This window comes from Polistes dominula, unplaced genomic scaffold (genome assembly GCF_049000335.1).
Source record: "Polistes dominula isolate Pdom_NZ unplaced genomic scaffold, Pdom_raw_medaka contig_31, whole genome shotgun sequence".
NCBI classification, from domain to species: domain Eukaryota; kingdom Metazoa; phylum Arthropoda; class Insecta; order Hymenoptera; family Vespidae; genus Polistes; species Polistes dominula.
Window position 1 is genome coordinate 940,001 of NW_028300925.1, and position 8,158 is coordinate 948,158.

Consider the following 8,158-nt stretch of genomic DNA (forward strand, 5'->3'; position numbering starts at 1 on the left):
TATGTCTCTGTCCTATTTATTATTATATTAAATCAATTATATTCATTATTTTTATCGAAAGATTGGAAACAAGTGATACTAAAAAACTCACTCAAATTGAGAATAGAATAATTTCATGAAAAGATGAGAGAATTTTGTTTCATTCATTTGATTAATCTAACAAAATATTAAATATTAAATTGTATAATCGTATTGTCTAAAAATTAGAAAAAGAAGAAACGAAAAAAAAAAACCAAAGTGTGTAAAAAAAAAAAACTCTCTTCGTAAATTACTAATTTTTCTTTTTTCTGTTTTATTTTTAATCTAAGAAAAAAAAGAAAAGAAAAATTTCAAAACACACGTACCGATCTTAATAAAGTACTTAAAATAGAAAATAAAACAACCTAGTAAACTAAATATAAATGTGTCTATTTTTATGAACATTCAAGCTCGACTTTCTCGCGAGGTATTAAAAATAAACGGTCATGTTATAGGATTCTGTTGGGGGCTAATCGCACGTAAGAAATAATCAAAGGGCTCTCCTCCTTCCGTGCATATCGACAGCACGCAAACTAGCTTGCGAGCCTAAAGAGATTTGAAAAGCACGAGCGGCGTAACGAAGCACGACGGCTTTCCGTGTTCGATATCTTCGAACTCAAAGTGGAGAGCTTTAAAAGCACCAAGTCCTTCTATGTATGAAAGAGAAAGAGAGAGAAAGGTAAAGAGGTAAAGAGGTAAAGAAGGAAAGAGGAAGAGGGCTGCACGAGCAGCGTGCGACGATGCATTCTTATCAATTTACAGGTTCGTAACGACTTGAGGCACGCGATCTCAGCTCATTGGTCGAGTCAAGCTCCACCCTTTTCAATATATATATATATATATATATATATGTAGTACATAAATATATATATATATATATATTTTTTTCTTTTTTATAATAGTAAAATAACGATATTCGTAAAGTTAGCGAGGCGTCGAGCAAGGTCCCTTAATTAAATCAGTCACACGGCAAGACCGTCGAAAGCATCGACGTCTTAATTGCGGCTCACGGCTCGCAACTCTCTAATTAGACCTTTTCCCTTCTTTCTTTCTTCTTCTTTCTTCTTTTTCTTCTTCTTCTTCTTCTTCTTCTTTTTTTCTTACCTATCTAATTTCTTATTTTTTATTCACGTATATAACGTGAATAAGATAATATAATAATTATTCATAAATATATATATATATATATATATATATATATATATATATATATATATAATAATTATAAAGAAAAATTATTTCGAGAATTAATTTTTTTGTTCTATTCGTTTGACTGTTATTATTTCATTTAATTAATAATTGTATACGTCATTTTTCGATTTTCCCTAAGGAAAAATTAAACTAATGTTTTTACTCGTGAAATGTCCCATTTGTTCTCCCTTCTACCTTTTGTCCCGTTCCCCCTCTTTTTCTCTCGGTTCCTCTTCTTTTGTATCCCGTTGGGACTTCCGTAAAAGTGTTTAGCATAATTCGTGTGGTATAGTAAGTTGGTGCTCGTTTTCCTTCATCTTCCGTAACTTAGGCTCCTTCTTTCTCTCGATAAAAATGTCTTGCTTTGCTATGCTTAAACTCTCCTCGTTAGCGGTGCTGACATCTTGACGAAAGGGCAGAGGCGAAAAATAAGTATACGGTAAAAAGCATTAAAGGATCCCGCGGGAACACGGCCAAGTCTTCTTAGACCTCCAAGACTTACCGCAAAGTAGACTAACCTACGTGAACATAATACGGTCTACCTATGTTTTAGTTAGTCTCCTCTACATATTTTTTAACCTCTCAATTATGTTCTTTACTCTTTCTATTGAAAAGCTTTTGTTAAACGTCACTGATTTATAAACAAGTCAAATAAAACTAAATTACATACTCGTGGTTAGTACCGAACAAAAATATTAACATAAATTACATTTTTCAATACTATATAAAAACCCTTTACAAATATTCGAATAAACAAAAACCAAAATTTACTTTCACTTACCATAAGCGAGCGTTCTTATTCTATCCTAATTTAATTCCGATAGTTTTTTGCTTAGAATTATAGAGAGAACAAACATTTAATCAAATAAATAATCGAACTTTTTACAAATCTATAGAAAATTTTGTAAAGCAAAATAATGTAGTACCTACTCTGCGAAATACTTTTATTCGACACTTTTAAAAATATCAAAACGATGCAATAATAGTAAAAAGAAAAATAATCATAATAAATATTACATATAAAAACGAATAAATTAGGATATAAAAAAGAAACCAATATAAAGACAGAAATATTAAGAGAAAGAACATAACCTTTAATGATTCTAATTATCCGGCCAGCCGGATGGGCAACAACATTAAGCTAATCGGCCGCAACGAAAGAAGGGCTCCTACACCGTGACTCTTGCAGAGAGAGAGTTTTAAGGGCTACGTAGGCGCGAGATGAGAATGAAAGAAATAAGGGCGAAAGAAGAGGAAGAAGGAAGGAAGGAAGGAAGGAAGAAAGAAAGAGAGAGATACATAAGAAAAGGGAGAGTTTTCTTTACTACTTGATAGATAGAAAGAGAAAGAATATAAAAAAAAAACAAAAAAAACAAGGAAGAAAAAGTGAAGAACAGCAAAATTAGCCGTCCTAGCAAGGACGAAGTACCATTGGAAATGTTTCGGGGGTTGTTTCTACCCTCCCTCTCTTTTTCTCTCTCTCTCTCTCTCTCTCTCTCTTACTTTGTCCTTTTGCACCCTCCCCCTTTTTCCTTCTTTCTCTTTCCACCTCTATCTGTCTATCTTTATCCTTTTTATTCGATAATTATGCAAATGCCAGAATGATTGTCGGGCAATATGTCCCCGGAATAAAAGTTGAGAGAGGTACGAGGATCCTGTTATCTTTATGATTCGTTACTTGACTTTCTGAGGGCTAGACTTTAGAGAAAGAAGAATATACACAGGAACAAAAAAAAAAGGACGAGATGGAAACGTTGCTCCGAAGATGTCACCGACTACCATGTCTCGTTCGTGGATCTCATTTACATTTTCTTGAACCGATTTCGTTTTCTTTTTTTATATTTTTCAGGATCTAATCTTTAACATTAAACGTCATTTCAATATTCATCGGTACGTCCAATTAAATAAATAAAGACCTTATTCAAACGACTCTAACTGTTTTTTTATTCTCATATAAATAATATATATTATTGTTGTCTAAAAAAAAAATAATGGTAAGTAAAATATAGATTTTATTTAATCGAAAAAAGAAATATATAATTTTATTTTTTTTTAAGGGGTCTATCACCCTTCGTTCTCGTTTGTACTACGATTTTTCCCAAGTCTTGTGTATCGACGTTTGAGAAAAGTAGTGGCAAAGAGATATGAAGGGGTGAAAGAGATAGCAGTATGTGTATGCATGTATGTATGTATGTATGTATGTATATATGTGTACCGAGGAGGAAAAGGGGAAAGAAAGAAAAAGGGAAGTGAAGGTAAAGTTAGAAAGAGAGAATGAGAAGAAATAAGAGAAGAAAAGAGAGAAAGAGAGAGAGAGAGAGAAGAGAAGGGGGAAGGTGAATCGAGCCGAGGGCTTTTTCGAGTTTTGAATAAATTTGCATTGCCATCCCGCCCTCGTGCCGCATTCCAAGCAGGTTAGTTTAGCAGACGTTCTAGCGCAAGACCCGTTTGCGTCACGTATGTACGAACGTATAGTACGATACCTCTACATATGTGTGTGTGTGTGTGTGTGTGTATATATATATACGTATGTATATGTTGGTACCTGTATCAGAAGAGAACCGCACCCTTTCGTTGAACGAGAATAAGAAATAGAAGAAATTCGTTCCGCTTTGACTTTGTTGCCCACGTGAAAAATTCTGTCTAGACATACATTCCGATATTTACTTTCTGAAAGTTCATTAAATTCGCTTCATCTAAAGGAAAGTTGAAAAGAATTTAGAGGAAGAAGGATGAACAAAGTATACTAACCATAAGACATTTTAAATTTATCGATAGTTAAATCATTTTTAAAATAATTCAAGTACGTTTGAGAGATTTGATTTTGAAATTCTTTACTTACAATTGGTGAGAAAATATTTTTGTTTTCGTAACTTTTTGAAGTTACTTTTCCAAATCGTAGTTTGATGATTTAATGTTAAAAAATGTATTCAAAGTCGATTAAAGCATTGATTTTCGTTTATTCGCATAAGGGAACATCGAGTAAGATACAATCTCCCTTTTCTTTAGCTAGTTTCCTTCCTCCCCTTTCGCGTAACTTCCCCAGGGAGATGTTTCGTTATTTAAACAGATTAACGAATACTGTACTCTCGGAGGGAACGTCTTATGTTTCCAATGCGTCGTAGTTTGGTCTTGAAAATTAATCCTTCTTCGAGTTCGCTTCTCAACCAACTTCTTACTTTCAATTTAGAATTTTTTTTTTTATCTTCGTCTGTCATAAATTTTACAAGTTTTTAGTTTCATGACAAAATTCAATTGTTTATTTGCAAAAAAAAAAAAACATTATCCTGTTGTATAGAATTACTAAAACAAACTTCTTCAAATTTATAATAAACAATATACAAAAACGACGCGTAGATTTTTAGAGAAAAATTAACTGATACATGAAGATCTTTGATTACAAAATTCGGACGATTCAGTTTACAAATAAATTACTAAATTAAATAATTCATTGTGTTAAAAATTTAGTAAGGATAAAGAAAAAATATGCAAAACAAAAAAAGAAAATGAAATATAAGATGGATAACAGTAAAAATAGAAATTAAAGAAAAAGCCAAATCTAAACTAAGATTTATTTTATAAACAATTTAATAACGTCATTCAAAGATTTCTGATGAAAAAAATTAAAATGATAAAAAAAAAACTAAATGATTACTTGTTAGAAAATTGGATAATTGAATAATTATTAAATTGAAGATTAGAAAAAAAAAAAAAACAGAAGGAAGAAATATGAGATGAAAGTCAATAGAGATAGGAAACCAGGAGAAGTTGGAACGAACATCTCGGATCTAAACGTTACCAAGGCAAACTACTTAGTTTGCTCAGTTCGTGGACGTCCTGCGAAGTTTCGACGAAGCTCTACGTGGACGTTCACATAGTAGAACGTAAGAGGATAGCTCGAAGGATCCAATGGCCGGCTAGGAACGAAGCTCTTGGAACCGATTCTCTAATACAAATTCATGAACGTCCTGCCGTTTACCCTCCATTAGAGGGAAGCGCAATCAAAACGGACCCGATGGACGACGCCGAGAGCTGTAAATCAAACTACGAGATATATTCTACCTCTCTCTCTCTCTCTCTCTCTCTCTCTCTCTCTCTCTCTTGCTCCCTTTTAGTCTTGTCGACTACTCTACTTCTATCTCGCTTACTCTTTCATTCCTTACCTCGATGCGCAAGGGTGTAATTATGCGTGGAAGAGATTTTCAAGCAAGAAGCTCCCTAGGAGACTCCTTCTTCCTTTGCCGGATTTCACTTTCCAATCGTCTCTTTTATTATTTTTTTTATTTTTTTTTATTTTTTTTTTCAACAAAAATAAACCTAAAAGGTAAGATTTTTCGAATTAACGAGGTAATATTTTAAACGATTATTTCGATCCTCCCTACAAATCTTACTTTTTTCTTTTTATATTATTTTATTATACAATCAATGTGTATATACTCAATTAATAAACATATATTATACACAGACGCATACATGCATAAACACAAAATAACGTGAACAACATATCGAATGGAAATTGATTGTGATATCAATTTGAAAATATAATTGACGTTGAAATTTTGTTAAGAGTTAAGTCAATTTTAAATATAGAATGAGATAAGAAAAGGAACACTTTAGGATACAAGTTTCTCACGGAAGAAGATTTTTCCGTCTGGCCCGATTAAATCCGGCGAACCACATCCGGTCGATCGTTATGGACTAAGGTGTAACGTGGCAGATCGTGCCGCATTCTTGCGTGTAACTCTTCGCGAAACACGAGCCGCCGTCTCGTAGTATATAATGAAAAAGGAAGTGCAAGTAGTGAAGGAGAGAGGCGCCTAGCTTGTCCAGCGAGACCTTCGACGGGCGCCATCCACGGAAAAACTCATTCCATCGATCCGATATCTATTATGCTTTTTTTTTTTTTTTTTTTTTTTGCAACTTTTCTATACATTTTTCTAATCCTTTTTATTTGTATTATCGAAATACAATTTTCTGAAATTGCTTTTATCAAAATGATTAACGCCGGATTTAGGATTTTAAGAAAATTCAAATAATAACACTTTGACAAATAGGAAAAGATAGTATAAACTTCTAGTTATTTTTGTTCATATTACATAAATGAAAGTTAATGGGTAATAGTTAATAGGTAACAATGATGATGATAATGATGATGATGACGATAATAATTATAATAATCGTAATTTATTAGTATTACTACGATGAAACGAAAGTAGTCAATCTAGTAGGAATGAATGATGTCACGATGTCGTAATTAAATGAGAATGCATACTTAGACTAGTTTCTAATACCACTTGTAAGATCTTATCGTATCAAAGAAGATTCCAGTGATCGTCGTCGATCATGCTCCTTGCGAGAGAGAAAAGCTCTTACTCTTCCGTTCGATCTTCCGGTAATTGAAAACTCGCTTCGCTCGCACCGTTATCTTGCAACGATCATTACACTACAATTAAGGCGTCGCAGAAAGGAGGAGAGAGAGAGAGAGAGAGAGAGAGAGTGAAAGAGAGATAGAAAATAGATAAAGACAAAGAGAAATAGAGAGAGAGAGAGGGAGAAAGAGATAGATAGATAGAGATAGAGATATAGATAAAGGAAGAGAGAGAGGGAGAGAGAGAGAAAGATCTTACGATGGGATCCTTTGTAGAAACCAGATTAAATCATCACGGTACATTTACGCAAGCGCACTCGATTTACGTTTCCACTCTGGCTGCTCAATTATATTTTCCAAAGTAATTCCAGTTCTAAGCGTACAATATTATTCAAAGTAGTTAAAGAAATAATGAAGAATATGTAAAAATAATATATATAAATATATATATGTGTGTGTGTGTGTGTATTATAATACTGGTTATAATTTCGATACGCTACACAGCATTTTCCTTCTGCTTATCTTTTCTTCCCGTTCCACCCTACTTTGTTTTATATTTTATTTCTTTTTTTCATTTTTTTTTTTTTTTCGTTTGTTTGCTCGTTGAACATATTTTTTTGTAATTTTTAACCATTAATTATTAAGTACGCATATCGAGAATTAAAATTACAAAGAGACTTGCCGACAATTTCGTATTAATCAATGGTAATAAGTTTTAAAGAATTAAAAATAATTTAATACACCCACGTTATAACTTTAACTTACCTACTAGATCGTTTTTTCGTGGTTGGATCAACAATTATTACCCCATGATATCGACGGTAACTATCGATCATTTTATTCCAGTTATTCCACACTATTCTTCAATATATGCCTAACTACATAGAATTATTATACATGTCTGTAGAAAAGCTATGTCTTTCTCTCTCTCTCTCTCTCTCTCTCTCTCACACACACATTTTGTTTCTCTCTTTTTCCCTCATTCAAACTTTATTTTCCCTAGTAACTTGCAATAGCTATACACGGTAAACTCGTTTAGATAACGAACTACAAGATCGTGTATCCATCGAGAGAGTAAAACGATTCCATTTCTTTCTATAGTAACAAAAAAAAAAATTATAATAATATCAAAAAGATAGAAATAAAAAGAAGGAGAAGTTAGTAGGAATATCGAACATTTGCTTCTCACGATCAAATTTATTCATATTATGGCGGAAGTATAGTTAAGATTTATGTGTATCATAAAAAAGAATTGTATTTATCGTTCTTTTCTTAAATTAAAATTCACACACACACACACACACAAACATACAAAAAGATATAAAATAATTAGAAAGAGGAAATTGTCACTTTATTTCGTTTAGAAAAAAAAAATGAAATAAATATTTCATAATGGCGGAAGTATATTGAAGATCGTTCATAGTTCTATCGATATATAATAAAGTTAAACTAACAGGTAAGATAGAAAAAGGATAGAAAGAGGAAGTTGTCTCGTTATTTCGTTAGACGTGAATTTTAGAAAAAAAAAAAAAAAGAAGAAAAAGAAGGAAAAGGAGAGGTCTCGTTTTTCAGGTGATCTAC